Genomic DNA, 18,047 nt, shown 5'->3' on the forward strand with positions numbered 1-18,047 from the left:
AAGGGTAAAAAGGACGAAGATAAGGGCAAAAAAAGGTAACAAGGACAACGAAGATAAGGAGGCAAAACAACGAAGTGAAGGAAGCCATTTCTGAAGCAATATCAGCACACATGCGAGGTCAAAGAAGGCTTGACTGCAGCCATAACAGCCGAAAAGAATAAGTCAACATATCTCACTGTTGTGGGTGTAAACAAGGTCTACTAGGCCTCTCTCTACAAGCGAAGAAGAAGCCCTCATATACAAAGGAAGAAGGACTAAGATCGAAGAAGACAGGACTGTTTCTAGGGCTAGAAATAGTCACACGTGCGAGGTGCAGGAAGGGTTTAACAGCAGTTTAAGGCAACAACATGAATAGCCTCTTTCAGATGTATACCTAGGCCTACAAGGTATCCAAAAGTAAGCAAAGAAGCCTATTAAAATTGGCAACTAGGGCCAAACTCCATGTGGGTCGTCTTATTTATGGCAACTAATATTTTTCTGGGATTCCTCTCATCGAGAGATTTAGGATTGATCTAAAGATCATCGATTCCGACATGTATTCATGGAGATATGAATTTATTTGTGTTACTTAACAATTTGTCAAGGTCAGCCAGCAACCAAATTACCCCAACTCAATCTCAACGTTGCACTATAAATAGTGATGTCCTTTAAGTCATTTCACACACACACTCCTAAGATCTCTCTCCACTCATTTGGGTTTGGTGGCTAGAGAGATCAAAAAGGGAGAAGCCCTAGACGCAGTTGATGGAGGAAGCATATACGCTATCTTAGAGGAGATCTAGCCATGACCTAGCCGCAGGTGAAAAGAAGGATCTAGTTGTAGTCCTAGAGGGGAGCTCTAGCCCTAGACGTGGTCAAAGAGAACTTCTATACGCAGCCTAAAAGGACCCCTAATCCGCAGTCCAAACAAGGAGACATAACCGCTATCATATCTAGCCCTAGCTGCTGTCATAACTAGCCCTAGCCGCAGTCAAAGGGAAGACTATTATTCATTGTCAAAGAAGGCTTAATCCACAGCTAGGAAGAGGCTCTATTCACAGTTCATGAGGGCCCTAATTCCGCAGCAATTAAACTCCCATACGCTACCCTAATTCATTGAAAGGTGTAGCACATATCCATAGCAAAAGCAGGTCTCCTAGCCGCAGTCAAGAGAATCTGTACGTTGTCCAGAAGAGGCCTTTCCACAGTAAGTATGGTTCTAATTCATAGCTAGAAAGAGGCCCTAATAACACAGTCATCAAAGAGGCCTCAAGTCGCAGTTAAAGGAAACTCTAAGCCACTGCTAAAGGGGCCCTAAACGCAGCTTGAATTGTTGTAGGTGACAGCATTGTAACAAGGTTATGTCTGGGAATGAATTAAGGATTTATTTAGGCCTGTTGGAAGAATCTATAGCTTCATCTAGCTGCTTTGCTAGGCTGTGAGCCATAGCAAGCAGCTAAGGTTGTTCTAAGGTAGCACTGCAGTATATATTGACTTCAAGAGGCAGCGTGGATTAGGAGAGACTCTCCTAGGTGGACTGCTACCCTTGAAGGGCTGAGTTGTCTAACAGCGTGTAAGATTACAGGACTTCTTCTTGTGCCCTATCTAAAATTGTAGGAGCAGGCAATCAAAAGTACATTGCAACAACATTGATGATCAACCAAAAGGGATATGCTACAGTACTCTTCGTGAGTGTTTGAAGTTTGTCAGTGCTGCATCCTAGAACAGTCATCATTATCAGAATGATGGACTTACTGTTGTTGTCATACAATATTTGATTTGTATATTTGTACTATCTCTCTCTCTCTCTGCTGAACTATTGAAGAATATAAGAAGAATTGATCAAGGGTTTCCCCACATTGGGGTTTGTCCCTGGTTGGTGCCACATCTTGTGTCCTCTTGTCTTGGCTTGTCTTCTATTGTTTATGTTTATGTTCTATCTGCACTTTACTATCATGCTGGTGTGATTGCTAATCTGAATATTTTCATTGGGCTAATATGAAAAATTGAAGTAAATTGCTCTAAGCATAGAACATACCTAAAATTAACATGGTTTCTGAGTTGAGGTGAAGACAAAGCCCAAGCAAGAGTGAAAGAGCAATCACCGAAGACAGTTGGAAAGGACAAAAGGCTCAATGGATTCCTCATCCCACTTCCCGGCTGAAGACAAGCTCTGTGAAAAGTCTGACTATCACGGATGGAGGATGTCTCTTGATCTGACATTGGAAGAGCAAGAAGTGTTGGATTACGTGAAGGGTAAAATTCTTGAGCCTCCATCAAATGCACTGGCTGCTACAAAGAACAAGTACACCAAGGGTGAAGTCAAAGCGAAGAAGATTATCAGAGATTCCATTGACAAGCGTCTGGTGGCCTACATCTCTAATTTGAACACCTCCAAGGAAATCTATGACAGATTGGTAAACATGTTCAAGGTTAGTGATGCAAATCAAATTTTGTTCCTCAAAAACAAGCTGAAGGATATTAAGAAGGGTAAGGACGAGGATATTCAATCCTACTTCTTAAGGATCACCATGATCAAGAATGATCTTCTATCGATTGGAGAAATCATATCTGACAGGGAACTTACTATCATTACCCTTGGAGGACTTGCACCCGAGTGGTATATATTCAGACCACTATTCTCAATAATGATCGAATTCCGGGATTTGAAGAATTTATGTCAAGATGCATTCAAGAAGAAACCAGGATGGTGGAACAAGAAATGTCTTCTAATAAAGGCAACCCTATTGCTTTCTCCGCTCATGCCAAAAGGAGAAATAATCTGGCTACCAGTTGAAGACAAATCTAGGAGAAAATTTCTCCTATAGGAGTCACCCACTAGTGGTGGGTAACATCTGGATCCAACTAGGACATGAGCTCTCAGTAGAGTGCACAAAACATATAATCGTGTGGGGAGGTCATGAGAACACCAACAATCTGACCTGTTACTTGCACATCACAAACAAATCAAACAGAGCAGTGCATTTTGATGGCATCCTTTGATCGCCCATGCTTTTGTTAGTCCATAAAAATGAACAGGAAACAAAATTTACTCTAGAATGCAAATTTAGTGTACCACCATTCTCCGCCACCTAAGCTAGCGATTGTGTTCCCTCACCCATCTATTATGATCTTATGTTTGAAGGTGGACCTTGCAACCCCAAAGGTATGACTTTTCATCATGTAATTGGGTGTTAATGCTTGCTTTTCTTGGGCACATTTGGACATGGATTAGTGAGGGGATTCAGCGGAAAGAATGGGCTTGGATTGTACTCTTGTTCCCTTGCCTCAACTTGGGGGTTAATCTTGTACCCTAGTCTCGTGGGATATCCTCTATTGGCTATTAGCTTTAAGTGTGGCACTACATGGGGAACCCTAATTTTGGTTGCGTGGTACTAGTCTCACTTCCCAACACCATATATCTCACTCCCCCTTTGTTCATCGCAAGCTCTTCTCACATTTTCCCCATCTGGGTCCACATTTGTACATCGGGTCTACAAGATGTCAGCGTCCCACTCCCCTTGTCCACGTTTTGGGTCAGGCCTGGAATGATGCCTTGGAGGTTGATGCAGCTTAAAAGAAAAATAAAAGCATAATTTGGCCACTTACAACAAAATACGTACCACAAAATGCAAAAGATGGTTGGGGCATAAAAATTTAGTGCATGGGCAAAAGCCAAACATGAGCTCTACCCCCTATCATTATGGCCATCATCCTAGTTCCTAGGGCCCAATGAGTGCCTCCTGCATCATTAAGAACCCATGATTATCCCAACCCTTGGTGTGCGATGAACTACCCAACCTTAAGGGGGTGATCATTGCTACATAATGCGCATCATGCTCTCATCCCCTGGAGCCCCGAGCAATAAAAGAAGAAAAATCAATAAAAGGCAAAAGGCATATGAAGGGTGGAAAAACAAAGGTCGAGGTAACTCATATACCACGATTGCTCCCTCCTACGTTCATACAACCAAGGTGTGGGCCTCCTTCATCATAGCTACCCTTGTACCATGGCATGTGGATTGGAGCCTTCCCTCTTGCCCCCATTTTGTTCCATCACTATTTCACATGACACCTGCCATTTGATGGATGTACCATGGACCTGTCACTCCCTTAGAGGTTGTGACCACCTAATAAGGTCCTTTATTAACCTATCTTGTCGAGCAAAGTAAGATTTGTACATTCTAAAGCCCATTTGGAAGGCCATGCCAATATGAAGTGTTCACTTTTGCCCCTAATTAGCAAGCTTATTTACTCAATTGCACTAATGGATTGTTGTACTGGAAGGTGAGGAGACACATTGGATATTATATAGGATTGCAGGTGGGTCTCCATCTTGGACTGGCCTCCCTATACAGAATCCAAGCACTTTAGGGGGTCATAATGGCACTTGAAGGGTGAGCATTGATAGCCATGGGCCTCCACCATTGCAAAGCATTGATTGCCACGCCATGGGCTTCTTCAGCACCACACATTGCAAGAGATTACTTGCTAGGGAATCATTTTCTAGCCTCCTTGAAGGCAATTTTGGCCAAATTTCAAATCACATAGACTCCATAGCCCAAGGACAAGGCACTGATCCGAGAAATCTTGATGATCACCCTCCTTTTCTCTCTTTTTCTCCTCTTTCTAAATTTCAGCCCTAACGCTAGGCAACTAGCTAGGGCTTGATGTGAGTTGCATTGGAGGGGTGACTTCAGAAACTATTTGGATAGGCTATTGTGTTGTTGTTTCCCCTAGTGATCGTTTAAATTTGAGCTCGTTCCCACAGTCAAATTCAAAAAAAAAGTAAAGCCCTAGTCATATCTCTGAAAATCATCTTGAACGACTTGGTTAGCAGTCTCCTTGAGGGTTTTGCACATAGTATTCAGTGGAATAAATCATTCTAAACCCTTTCTCTAGCTACCTTGACCTAGAGAACTCCTTGGAGGGCCTCCTCCCATGATTATCCATAAACCCTACGTCTTGCATGGACCCAACCTAGGTCTCTCAAATTTAACAACATGTTTCCCAAAGCAATTGCTTATTTCAAAGAGCTTATTTGAGAGGTCTTATACCTTTGGAGATCTTGACTGTAGGTATACCTAACCTTATTGTAACATCATAAATCCCTAGATCTTGATTCCTACCTTTCAGTGCTTCTTGGAGAGCCATTAAGCTACATTGAAGCAAGAGAACCTTATATTGAGCCTCTCCTTTGAATGGGCCTTGGAAATCACTACAAACCTCATCATTGATCCATCATCCTAAGTGATTTCCTCCATACAGGGACTCCTCCCGTCGGTGAAAATTCGAGAAGAGAAGGGGACTTAGGTTGTGGTGACAGTGGCCCTTAGTCCCAAACTGTGGTTGTGCTTTAGTTTTAGCCTACAAACTAGGCCTGCTAGTTTGTGCAGCAATATTTTTGGCACCGTTGTTAGGGACACAAGACGTGTGTCTTGTTCCCATACGACATCATTAATATATCCATTTTGCGACTCCATTGGAAGAATGAAGCCCTAGTTCTTCAGTGAACTTCAAAGTTAATGCTTGTAGGGTGAAGCAAGCATCTCCCAAGGCACCTTTGAATTCACCCTGGCGACTCCCATTAATGTTAACATCCCATACCAAAAAGAAATATGGAATATTCAAAACACATTTCATTTGAACCTATAAACTCTAATGAATTTTATGGTACCCCTAAAGAATTGCCTGAGAAATATCATGAATCGTTCCTAAGTTCAAAGGAATTTCCAATCAAAATGCTCATGATCATATAGATGATTTCTTCATGGCACTAGGTTCTCGAGGGATCAATGATGATGACATAATAATGATGTTATTTGCTTTATCATTTGATGGCAAAGTTAGAGATTGGCATACTAGTATCCCTCCGGGAAGCATTATTGATTTTGAACAATTTGAAGATATCTTCCTGAAAAGAAGGGATGGCAACCAAGAATACAAGGAGGGTGTTGAGGAATTGACAATTACAAGTTTGGGAATCAATAGCAATGAGGAAGGAAGCCTCATAGAGCCCTTGATCCATGATGAAGAACCTAGTCCTTTGATCCAAGAAAGCGAAGTTGAGGCTAGCCTTACCTCTTCTGAGGATCATGTGGTATTTGAGGATCTTGGGAAAGGTGATCCCATTGATCCCTTAAAAATTGATATTGGAGATTATTTGCATATTAAAGAAGGGAAATGGGAGATCATTGGTAATCGTTTTGACAGCAATCATATTTATGATACCAATAAGGAGGATGGGGTTAAGGTTGATCTTCCCTTTCTAGATATTACTCGTAATGATATACCTATCAATAATCTTGAAAGGGAGGATTGTTATTTTCACCTACATGAAGGAGGGTTGTTGGAAGCAATTGACTGTCATTATAACAAGGGTCTCACTTATGATACCGATGATGACATCGACAAGGGCCTTGCCTCCTCTACCTTCCTTATAGCCCTGGGAGTATTTTTGAGCCATTACCTCTCCCCTTTTCACATAATCATTGATGATAATGAGCCTTTCCCCTTTTGGGGATGGTCTTGAGGAAACAATTCATCGGATATATCACCTCTTCCCAGCCATGCTCTGAAGGAAGTGAGCACACAATGTTTGCTTCTCTTGCATACAATCATCCTATTGAGCAAATGACTTGTTCCCCTACTCCTTCCCATCATTACCCTGAAGATACCATAAGTCTCGAAAATCTTAAAAGGGATCAAGATAGGAAATTCATGGACTTAGTGATCCAATCATCCATTCTCTGTTTAAAATAAAGGATATGATTCTGCAAGTTTGTCTCTTTCCCTTTGCACTATACTCCTTTCTGCGATATCTTGGTTTCTTATTTTCCCACCTCCCGCCCTTGTGATTCTACATATAATTCTTCCTATCTTTGCTTTTGGATTGTTGCATGAGTAAGCAGAGAGGCAGGTCTCCTCATATAGATTGGATGATATGATGGTTGCATTGGGTCCATGACTATACTTAGTACTTGCATTATGTAATATGCATGTTAGGGAGGATGCATTGCATATTGATTTTTGCATCAAAATTTAACATCATAATATGTTATCATGCAATATTAGGTGCATTTAGATTAAATTTTCATTTTAGAGTAAATTTTATTTCTTGCTCATTTTTTTTGGACTAACAAAAGCATGGGCAATCAAAGGACATCATCAAAACATGTTGCCATGTTTGATTTGTTTGTGATATGCAGGTAACAAGTCTACAGTCCAAAGAGATTGTTGGTGTTCTCATGATCTCCTTGTTCGAGTACATGGTTTGTGCACTCTACTGAGAGCTCATTGTTGATTTGGGGTAGCATCGGATGTGCTCTAGCCTCGAAACTTGGTGGAGAGGCTAAGGCACATGATATCTCCAATACCCAGAAATGGTTTGGGCAGATTCTAAACAATTGGAGAGATATTAAATAATTATTATTTTTAATGGAGTCCCTAAGTCTAAACTTAGGGAAAATAAAATATTAATGTGAATTAATATAAAACTATGTTAAAATGGTCCAAAAGTCATGGATCAAGCCAGATCTAATCTTAGTCCTTCATTAGGGACTTAATCTCGATCGTTGATTTGTCAATGAGAAAGGTGAAGAGTTGGCTTGAGGGTCACTAAGAGAACACACCGAGTTGATCAAGATTTCAATTTTCTGGGGCAGGGTTTGCTGAGGCAGTCGAAAGAGTGATCAGACTTGCAGCTAAGGGGCAGTGAATACAAAAGCAAAGAGGCAAAGAGGGTACCGAGAGAATTAGCGTAGAAGACGGAAGAGAGGGACACAGAGCCAGCTAGAGGCCACACAGAACCAGCTAGGGCCCACGCAGAGGCAACCAGGAGTTGCCCAGTGCCTCAAAGAGCCAACGTGGGTGATGCAGAGGCTCTAGAGGCTGATGCAGTGCCTCCAAAGGTTGACGCAGGGGTTATTGGTTTGACGCTGGGCCAGGAAGGGCTAACGCAGTCCCTAGAGGCTGACGCTGAGGTTTTCGTGGGGCAGATTGGAGTTGGGAGCTGTCAGAGTGTTTATCCTGGGTTTCAGCCGGAATATCTGCTTTCGAGTAGAGAGGTACTACTGCCGAGATTATTCTTTGTTGGGTGAGCAGGTTTTGGCACCCAGATTGTATTCAAACACTGCATAATAATAAAACCCTTAGATAGTTGCACAGATTTTCCCGCATTGGTTTTTCCGGGGACATTGGTCCAAAAACAACGGTGTCACTTGTGTGCTTGTTTTGTTTCCTTCAGTTGATGATCTGTAATGTGTTGATCATGTACTTGTATTTATTTTCAGTATTTACATGGTAAATAACTTGTTAATTTAACTGAACAAGTAGGCAGAAATAAATCAGAAAAGTACATGAAGGGTTTCTAATAGTTAGACGTAGAAATTCCAACATGGTATCAGAGCGTGGTTGCAGATCACAGGAGAACTGAGGACATCAACCGAGCAGAGCAGCAGCAGCAGAAAACAGTTGTCCCGAGTGACAGAAGTTGTTCCTAGCAGAGAAGCAGCAAGAAAGAGGTGACGCAGTGTCTGCGTCATCAAGGTTGAGCTGGGAAGAGGATCAACGCAGTGGCAAAGGGGAGCAGACTCGACCTACACAGTGCCTGGTCATCTTTTTCAGTCAGGAAGGATTGCACCCGTGGCCAAGAGGTGTCGATTTTGCTGGTGCCGAGATTGCGCAAAGCCTAGAAGCTCTAACCTTCAATTTGTTGGGGCTTAGGAGGTTGTGGGTAAGTTGCAGAGTGAAGTTGGTGGGGTACTGTAGTCAGAACAGTACCTAACAGGGCAAAACCAAGGAGGAGGGAGTTGTTGTTAAGGATTTCTAGCCAAGAAATCTGGATCAGTGGAGCAGCTGCACTAACGATCAGAGTGGGGCATTTCGACATCGCCAGAAGGGTTTCCAGGGGGGAAATCGAGGCTCAGAGGGAGTCACACCAAGAACTTTCAGGAGGGAAGTAGAGGAGCAGCGAAATGGCAGTGAACAAGGTAAGATACCAAGACAGACAGGACAGAGCCTCAAACTTTGTAGTCTAAAAGGCCAAAATCTTGTCCATTCTAGACAGGAATTGTGTCAAGCACTTCGCCTTGAAGACAATATCGGTCCCAGTTGACTCGGCTGATAATGATAAGTACTTTGTACGAGGATGCAATGACGAGGGCTAAGAGCATCATCGTTGACGGGGTCAAGGACCATGTAGTACCACACATTGCCGAGAAGAATATGGCAAATGAAATATGGGAGGCCCTAAAGAAGTTGTATCAGCATACTTCCATGTAGAGGAAGATGCTACTAGAAAATCAGTTGCGGTCATATCAGATGCAGAAGGAAGAACAGATCGACACCTTCCTCGGTCGATTGAAGGGGATCCGGGATTAGCTGACTGCCATAGGGGCCACGCCGGATCAAGAATTAATGGTGAGAACAACCCTAAACGCAGTCTCAGAAGACTAGGGGGTGTTTGTCCAAAGCATACTGGGCAGGGCGACCCTTCCAGATTGGGAGGAAATGTGGTGGCTCTTCGCCAAGAAAAGATCAGAAGGCTAAGCAAGGCGAGAAGCAGCGGTAAGGGGATCAGAATCAAGAAGGAGGAAGAGGAGGATGTTGCCCTAGCATCTAAGGGAAAGCAGGAGAAACGGAAGAAGAAGGACCTCGCCAAGGTCAAATGCTTCAACTGTGGGGAACTAGGTCACTATGCGAGCCAGTGTCGGAGGAAGAAGAGCAAAGGAGAGGCTTCTGAGACCAAGGCAGCGCTAGCGAAGGCAGAGAAAGAAGTTGAGACAGATGATGATTGTGCCATGAGTGCTCACACGCCACTTGAGCGGAAGTGGGGAGACATCAAGTTGTAGTCAGACGAACTATAGGCAATGAGGGGCAGGATCCTTGAGGTACCCAACCTCTTGGATTATACCTGGCTACAGGAGCCCCGAAGAGTAGTAGCAGTGTTGGCGGAGGTTAGGAGAGACAGGTGCAGATGGAACGACAGAGGGAGCTAAAGTGTAGGATTCCCAGGACAGCGTGAGGCAATAGTGCGAGATGCATAGAGTTGTTGCAACAGCGCAGAGGTCAGAGAGGGAGCACTTGTTAGTGACAGAGGGAGTTTCAGCATCGAGGGTGTCTCTAGCCTGACAAAGATGTCAGAGTTGGGAGATCAGTTACTTACTTCTCAGTAACTGAGTTGCAGTGCAGCAGTTAGCAGTGGCAGTGCTATGGGCAGCACGATGCAGCATGATGAGAGGGATTGCAGTGCAGATGCAGCAGTGGCAGTGGTAGAGCCATGGGTAGCAGCACGAATGTAGAGGGAGTTGTTGTACAGATGCAACAGTGGCAGTGGCAGGGCCATGGGTAGCAGTACATGATGCAGCAGCTTCAGAGGATGTTGGGCAGCAGGCCTAGCATCAGCTTAAGGACCGATGTCGGATGATCAGGGTGATGCTCAGTGAGGAGAATTACTAGAGCACAGTCCTCACTAAGAGGGAGTGTTGATTTGGGGTAGCATCGGCTGTGCTCTAGCCTCGAAACTTAGTGGAGAGGGCTAAGGCACATGAGATCTCCAATACCCAGAAATGGTTTGGGCAGATTCTAAATGGTTGCAGAGATACTAAAATAATTAATATTTTTAATGGAGTCCCTAAGTCTAAACTTAGGGAAAATAAAATATTAATGTGAATTAATATAAAACTATGTTAGAATGGCCCAAAAGTCATAGATCAAGGCAGATCTAATCTTAGCCGTTGATTAGGGACTTAATCTCAATCGTTGATTTGTCAATGACAAAAGTATAAAAGGAGGCTTGAGGGTCACTTGGATAACACACCGAGTTGATCAAGCTTTCGATTTTCTGGGGCAGGGTTTGTTGAGGAAGTCGAAAGAGTGATCAGAGTTGCAGCTGAGGGGCAGTGAATACAGAAGCAGAGAAGCAGAGAGGGTACCAGGAGAATCAGCGTAGAAGATGGGAGAGAGGGACGCGGAGCCATCTAGAGGCCACGCAAAGCGAGCTAGGGCACACGCAGAGGCAGCTAGGAGTTGCTCAATGCCTTAGAGAGCCAGCATGGCTGATGCAAAGGCTCTAGAGGCTGACACAGTGCCTCCAAAGAATGACACAGGGGTTATTGCGCTGATGCTGGGCCAAGAAGGGCTGATGCAGTCCCTAGAGGCTGACACTAGGGTTTTCGTGGGGGAGATTGGAGCTGGGAGCTGTCGGAGTGTTTATCCGGGGTTTCAAACAGAATATCTGCTTCTGAGTAGAGAGGTACTACTGCCAAGATTATTCTATGTTGGGTGAGCCGGTTTTGGAAATACAGATTATATTCAAAAACTACATAATAATAAAACCCTTAGATAGCTGCACCGATTTTCCCGCATTGGGTTCTTCCGGGGACATTGGTCCAAAAACAACGGTGTCACTTGTGTGCTTGTTTTGTTTCCTTCAGTTGATGATCTGTAATGTGTTGAGCATGTACTTGTATTTATTTTCACTATTTACATGGTAAATAACTTGTTAATTAATTAGAACAAGTAGGCAGAAATAAATCAGAAAAGTACATGAAGGGTTTCTAACAATTAGACTTAGAAATTCCAACATGTTATCAGAGCGTGGTTGTAAATCACAGGAGAACTGAGGACATCAACCAAGCAGAGCAGCAGCAGCAGAAAACAATTGTCCCAAGTAACAGAAGTTGTTCTTAGCAGAGACGCAACAAGGAAGGGCTGACGTAGTGCCTGCGTCATCAAGGTTGAGCTGGGAAGAGGATCAGCGCAGTCGCAGAAGGGAGCAAACTTGACCTACGCAATGCCCGTTCATCTTTCTCAGTCAGGAAGGATGACGCTCGTGGCCAAGAGGTTTGGATTTTGCTAGTGTCGAGATTGCGCATAGCATAGAAGCTCTAACATTCAATTTGTTGGGGCTTAGGAGGCTACGTGTAAGTTGCAGATTGAAGTTGGTTGGGTACTGTAGTCAGAACAGTACCTAATAGGGCAAGACCAAGGAGGAGAGAGTTGTTGCCGAGGATTTCTAGCCAAGAAATCTGGATCAGTGGTGCAGCTGCACTAACGATCGGAGTGGGGCATCTCGACATTAGCAGAAGGGTTTCCAGGAGGGAAATCGAGGCTCAAAGGGAGTCACACCAAGCACTTCCAGGAGGGAAGTAAAGGAGCAGCAAGATGGCAGTGAACGAGGTAAGAGACCAAGACAGACTGGACGGAGCCTCAAACTTTGTAGTCTGGAAGGCTAGAATCTTGTCCGTTCTGGACAGGAATCGTGTCAAGCACTTCGCCTTGAGAACAATAGTGGTCCTAGTTGACTCTGCTGATAACGATAAGTACAATTTACGAGGATGCAATGGTGAGGGCTAAGAGCATCATCGTTGACGGGGTCAAGGACCATGTAGAACCACACATTGCCGAGAAGAATACGGCAAATGAGATATGGGAGGCCCTAAAGTAGTTGTATCAGCATACTTCCATGCAGAGGAAGATGCTACTAGAAAATTAGTTGCAGTCATATCAGATGGAGAAGGGAGAACAGATCGACACCTTCCTCGGTCGATTGAAGGAGATCTGGGATCAACTAACTGCCATAGGGGCCGTGCCAGATCAAGAATTAATGCTGACAACAGCCCTAAACGCGGTCTTAGAAGACTAGGCGGTGTTTTTCCAAAGCATACTGGGCAAGGCGACCCTTCCAGATTGGGAGGAAATGTGGGCGGCTCTTCGCCAAGAAGAGATCATGTTAATTTTTGGTATGTTCTATGCTAGAGCAATTTATTTAAATTTTCACAGTTAGCAATCACATCAGCATTACGATAAACTGCAGATAGAACATAAATATAATATGCAAAAGACAAGCCAAGACAAGAGGACACAAGATATGGCGTGAGCCAGGGACAAACCCCACAATGTTGTGGGAAACCCTTTGATCAAATCTTCTTTTATCTTCAAAGTTCAGCAGAGAGAGAGAGAGAGAGAGTACAATTACAACAGAAGTCAACACTTTGACTTGTCTAGATCTACAACAGAAGTCCACTTGCTGCATCACTGCATATGATGTCATGTTGCAATAGTTGTGATTATCATCATGCTGCCCATGTCCATGATCTTATCATGCTGCTGCCCGTTGCATCATTCATCACAATTGTACCATTCTCATGATTACATTTACCATGATGTTGTCCATGCTCCATGCATCATAATATCTATAGCTGCATCCTTATGATAATACGTCCTTCTGCCTGCATAGATATTTATGGCCATAACCTGCATATACCTAGTCATGTATATATGAGCATAGTTTAGAAGATATGAGCATAGAGCGTATAACTTGTATCACCCCAGCGTATATATTGTACACTGCCAGATCTAGGGCCTGCGTATATATATTGTTGCCCTATGATCATATGTACAGTCTTCATTACTGAGTGCCTTGACTGCATTCATATTACCTTCACTGTGTATAGTCTTCAATACCTTGACTGCGTTCATATGATTGCATTCCATATATGTATGTGACTGCGTTCACATGTATACAGCCTAGCGTATATGACTGTCCAGCGAATGTATATAACCACAACTGCAATGTATGACTATGTGTACTTTGTATGGACCTGTGCGTACCCAGAATGGACTGCGTATGACTGTGCGTGATATATATATCATGACTGCGTTCACCATTGACTGCGGGTTCTATGATTGCGTTCCAAACAGTGGGGGACATATATGACTGCGTATCACCTCCGCCTCTCTGTACATGAGCAAGTAAACCTTCAAGGGCTCGATATAATCTTCAAACCCTAGCGTGCTCATGGCCCAGAGCAAGTCATCGTCGTTGATTGTCTTCCTCTTTTCTCGCTGGCATTTGTCACTGGCCTCGCTGGTGATGAAGCTGATAAACTCCGAGACACACTCCTGCACGGTCTCCTTGGCGTCTTTAGCGATCTTGTCGTTGGCCGGCAGCGCCTTCTTCATGATGCGGCTAATGTTGGCGATGGGTAGGAACCTATCCTGCTCCCGCACGCTGGACTGGGGGCTTTGTTCCCCAGAACGAGGACTTTCCTGGCTGCCAGGGCTGCCAGCTTCCGCCATATGACCAGGGACCTGGGATACAGCAACAGAACCCGCGCTTGGAAAGCTGGAGGGATTTAAGGGCTTCCTTTGATAAGATCAGATCGAACGCTGGAGATGGAAGGAGGAGAGACGACGACGGAGATGAAGCCGTTGAGAGATCCTCTGTGTATCTTCACCGTGAATGCGTATCACCTGTGTTCATCGTGAATGCGTATCACCTGTGTTCAGCATGGTGCCACTGCGTTCACCATAATATAATAATTGCATTTCACTATAATGCTACGGCTATCACCATAACATTGTTTCATTATAATGCTACGGCTACCCAGATTAATGCTACTGCAGTTAGGGCATCATAGCAAGTACCCTTAGCGTTTTCTCCTTCTCCAAAAACCCAGACGTGGAGAGGAGATCACCTAAAGAGTGTGTTTAAATGACATCAAATCCTCTTATATTTATACTAAAGTGAGGGTGATGAATAGACACATTGGTTGGGCTTCTAGAGCCTACATAAGAGCTGGTCGGCTTGATAATAATTATATAAACAAAATAAATTCATATCTCCATAAATACTTATCAGAATCGGATGATCTTTGGATCAATCCTACACCTCTCGATGAGAGGGATCCAATAAAAATATCAGCTGCCATAAATAAGCCGACCCACATGGAGTTTGGCCCTAGTTGCCAATTTAACACTCCCTCTCAACTAGGGAGAACTCCATCCGGTGATCCATATGTCCAACTGTACTATCTCGGCCACTAGTGCCTTGCACTGCTCTGCCTAGCTCTGCTCAGCTCTGTTGGCTCTGCTCTACTCTGCTGGCTTTGCTAGCTCTGCTCTGCTCAGCTATGTTGGCTCTGCTCTGCTCTGCTCAGCTCTGCTGAACTATGAAGAAGAAGAATTGATCGAGAATGTCTCATACCATTCTCCACTGACCCGAAGTCAGACTCAGAGTGCGTACCATTGGTCCCAGACCAGTCTCAACCGACCCAAAGTCAGCGTCATAGAATGTACCACTCCCACTGGTCCTAGACCAGTACTACACTGACACGAAGTCAGTCTCAGAGTATGTACCACTGGTCCCAGACCAGTCTCAGCCGACCCGAAGTCAGTGTCATAGTATGTACAACTCCTACCACTGGTCCCAGACCAGTATCATTGATCCCAGATCAAGGGAGGACATCCTAGCGTAGGGAGTACGGTAGATACAACGATGCGTCCATCGGTATTACTATGGTCCCTAACTTCATTTCCCTACTCATTGATCAGATGAGAGGTACTTCCCATGAGTCCCAGACTGCATGGGTAGGATGCCTCGACAAGAGAACTTAATCAATCCTGTCCTCACAGGAGAACACATCAATCCTGCTACAATTTCCATGGAGAACACATCAATCCAGGCTGCCATGGAGAACACATCAATCCAGGCCTCACAGGAGAACACATCAATCCTGCTACACAAGAGAGCAAATCATCCTGTTCCACAAGAGAGCGAATCATCTTGTCCCATAAGAGAGTGAATCATCTTGTTCCAGTGCGCACCACTAGGGGAGGGTGAGTCACCCTGTGGTCGTATGTTGCTCCAGTAGATTCTGCAAGCCCCCCAGAGCTCCCGGAGCTCAATGTATGCAACATGCAGGACCCTTCTTCAAAGGTCTCTCGATGACTCCAAGTCGTTCAGGAAAATCACAAATTTGATCTTTCCTCGGGGCTCTGTCCTGTACATCATCTCAGTGTGATGGAGCCTCCTTGATCATTGACTTACCATATCCCAGATAAGGCAGTAATTGATGTCTATCTGCTGGAGCAATTGTCAAATACGGGATTCCTCAATAATCGAATCCCATCTCTGGTTGTCACAGAGATTCGCAGTGGTATTCAACATGTGTACAAACAGCTCACTGAAGAGCTTCAGCAACCAGACTGCCTCACAGAAGGCCATACTATCAGCAATGTATTCTGCCTTGGTGGTGCTCAGAGTCACCGACTTCTGCTTCCTGCTCATCCAGGATATCAAGGCAGATTCCAAACAGCACTGAGAAGTGCTCTAGTGATCCTCCATACTTCCTGCCCACTCATCATTCGAATAATCATGTGGTTTCATATTTCCGGCAGTGTATCTCAATTCATGAGAGATTGTGCCCTGAAGATATCTTAGAAGATTCTTGGCACCAATCTAGTGAGGCTCAACCAAATATGTGCTCGCCATGCTAACTGCAACACAGATGTCCGGACGGAGGTTCTCCAAGAACATCAACGTGAATGAGTTTATGAAACTCAAGGGCATTTCCCAAATCTGGTCCGACATCATTACCATATAACTTCTGAAAGTTAAGATCCTCGAGGCAGTCACAAGCTTGCATCTTATCTTCCCACATTCAGAGTCCAACTCCCTCTGTCTCCTATAAATGAGAGGGTCTGCACCTCTCAGACATAGGTGTCGGTACGAGAGGTTTATCATCCACAACCTTAGAGTAATGGTTTGGATCGGTTTCACTCCTAGTGAATCTCAGCTGCATTAGACAGCTATCAATCCTCTCATACTACGCCCGAGGTGTTTTGCTTCAAGCCATAGAGGGCTTTCTTCCACATGTAAACATGAGATTCCCTGATCATGATTCTCAAACTCCTCGGGTTGTTCCAAGCCTGTGGACCTGCTGCATGAGGGGAATGGTACCCTTATAATATTTTCCTTCGGTACATTTCAGACATGTACCTCATGCTCCCTTTTGAATTCAGGCATCCTAGTCACCAGCTGACTCACAGACCTCCTGTGCTGAGCCAATGGACATGGTCCCCAGTGGACTTCCTGCAACTTGATACAACCTTGAACTCAAAAACATCTTTGAAAGATCTATTTTCAAACACGTACCTTTCCATCGATAAGTGCCATCCTACAACCTTTGACTTCCATTTCCGAGATGGACATCAGGTTCGCTCAGGTACATAAAAGAGATTTTGGGGTTCCTTGCCTTCGTGGAAGAGTGGACCATTTCCTTGATGACCTACATCTCTGTCATTCGGGCACTCCTTCGCATAAGGGCCGAACTCATAACCAAGACATCTACCTTTCCTTCCTACCCTTAGATCTGAACTTCCCAATGAAGTGATGCCATCAGAAGTTTTGCTGCGCCATTCTAATAACATTCTCTGCTTCAACTTCACCCTAGGTGAATTATGAGGAACCCATTGATCCTTTTGTCTTGTCCCAACTGTATTTGGTGATTGCTCTTTCACTCTTGCTTGGGCATTGTCTTCACCTCAGCTCTGATACCATGTTAATTTTTGGTATGTTCTATGCTAGAGCAATTTATTTAAATTTTCACAGTTAGCAATCACATCAACATTACGATAAACTGCAGATAGAACATAAATATAATATGCAGAAGACAAGCCAAGACAAGAGGACACAAGATATGGCGCGAGCCAGGGACAAACCCCACAATGTGTGGGGAAACCCTTTGATCAAATCTTCTTTTATCTTCAAAGTTCAGCAGAGAAAGAGAGAGAGAGAGAGAGAGTACAATTACAACAGAAGTCAACACTTTGACTTGTCTAGATCTACAACAGAAGTCCACTTGCTGCATCACTGCATATGATGTCATGTTGCAATAGTTGTGATTATCATCATGCTGCCCATGTCCATGATCTTATCATGCTGCTGCCCGTTGCATCATTCATCACAATTGTACCATTCTCATGATTACATTTACCATGATGTTTTCCATGCTCCATGCATCATAATATCTATAGCTGCATCCTTATGATAATACGTCCTTCTGCCTGCATAGATATTTATGGCCATAACCTGCATATACCTAGTCATGTATATATGAGCATAGTTTAGAAGATATGAGCATAGAGCGTATAACTTGTATCACCCCAGCGTATATATTGTACACTGCCAGATCTAGGGCCTGCGTATATATATTGCTGCCCTATGATCATATGTATAGTCTTCATTACTGAGTGCCTTGACTGCATTCATATTACCTTCACTGC

General features: G+C 44.0%; 1 protein-coding gene and 1 pseudogene across 1 annotated transcript in view; both read right to left on the reverse strand.

Annotated features, from left to right (window-relative positions):
* LOC149183558 (NADPH:adrenodoxin oxidoreductase, mitochondrial-like) overlaps positions 1-18,047 on the reverse strand; it is a 251,417-nt gene that overhangs the window by 216,399 nt on the left and 16,971 nt on the right. The window lies entirely within an intron of this gene.
* Positions 13,662-14,215, reverse strand: LOC149183559 (nuclear transcription factor Y subunit B-8 pseudogene; annotated as a pseudogene).

Source organism: Pinus tabuliformis, chromosome 3_2 (assembly GCF_031772625.1).
Source record: "Pinus tabuliformis cultivar Carrire ecotype Pingquan chromosome 3_2, CPIR1, whole genome shotgun sequence".
NCBI lineage: Eukaryota > Viridiplantae > Streptophyta > Pinopsida > Pinales > Pinaceae > Pinus > Pinus tabuliformis.